This window comes from Triticum aestivum, chromosome 3A (genome assembly GCF_018294505.1).
Source record: "Triticum aestivum cultivar Chinese Spring chromosome 3A, IWGSC CS RefSeq v2.1, whole genome shotgun sequence".
NCBI classification, from domain to species: Eukaryota; Viridiplantae; Streptophyta; class Magnoliopsida; order Poales; family Poaceae; genus Triticum; species Triticum aestivum.
Genome location: NC_057800.1, coordinates 55244779 through 55245886, shown reverse-complemented (window position 1 = coordinate 55245886; position 1108 = coordinate 55244779).

Genomic DNA, 1108 nt, shown 5'->3' with positions numbered 1-1108 from the left:
AGGTGAATTTCTCAAACAATTTCAAGATTACAAATTCCTTCATAATTCATGCCTTTCCATACATTTTCAACATTACAACCAGTGCGATTACCATACCTACAAATGCCCAAAAGTATTTGCAAATGGGTATTGGTAGTGCTTGATCTTCAAGCTTCCTAACCTTCTTCTTCAACATCCTAAGCTCAATAGCTAGCTCTCTGTCAGTGCGTGCTTCGCCATCCATCTCTTCTTCCGGAGCTCGTGGTGTGGCCACTGCCGTTCGTGGCAGCATGCGCAACCATTCTTCATGCTCTTCTTGCAGTTCATTCATCAGAGTCTTGGCCAGAGCATCGACCCAAAGAAAGAAGCATGTCACCTGCATGAACACTAAACAGATCAACCCATTGCTCAAACATCCCGACGACGAAAATGGTGCAATTGCCCCGATTCTTACCCCATTCTCGCTGCACACGTAGAACGGACGATTCTGGTTCCTCGGTGTCTGAGAAACCCTTCGATCAACGCCCGCCCGGCACCGCGGACAGACGAAGACAGGCATGTCCACACGCGCCCGGCTCTGCATCCGCGAGGTGGCGCGGGAGCTTGAGGAAGACATGGAGCTCGGAGCCGAAGGGGATCTCAACGCCGCCGCGCCCTCCACTGCCAGCTTCCCACCGCCGCGCCCTTCACAGCTAGCTTCCCGCCGCCGTGCTCTCTCTCTCGCCGTGGTCACCGCCGTGCTCTCTGTCGCCGTGGTCACCATCGCTGTCGCCCGCTTATATAGCACACCCGCCAACGGCTCTCTGCTCAACGGCTCTTTGCTGGGTCCCACAAGCCACGCGTGCAACGGTCTAAATAAAATTGGCCGTTTCTGCCGCCTGGTCCCACCTGTAAGGGCCGAGTCAAAAGGTTGACCTGACGGAGACGGCAGAGTTCACGGAACGAGTCGGTGCGCACGGACTAGGGGCAAAACTGAGCACAATTCGCATCTGAGGGCAAAACTGAGCACATGGACACCACTGAGGGCAAAAGGATAATTAACCCTTAAAAAAAAAGAACCGGGAAACTCACAATCTTGAAGCACAGTGAAAATAAATCTGAATTAATACCTGTAAGACACCCAACAACC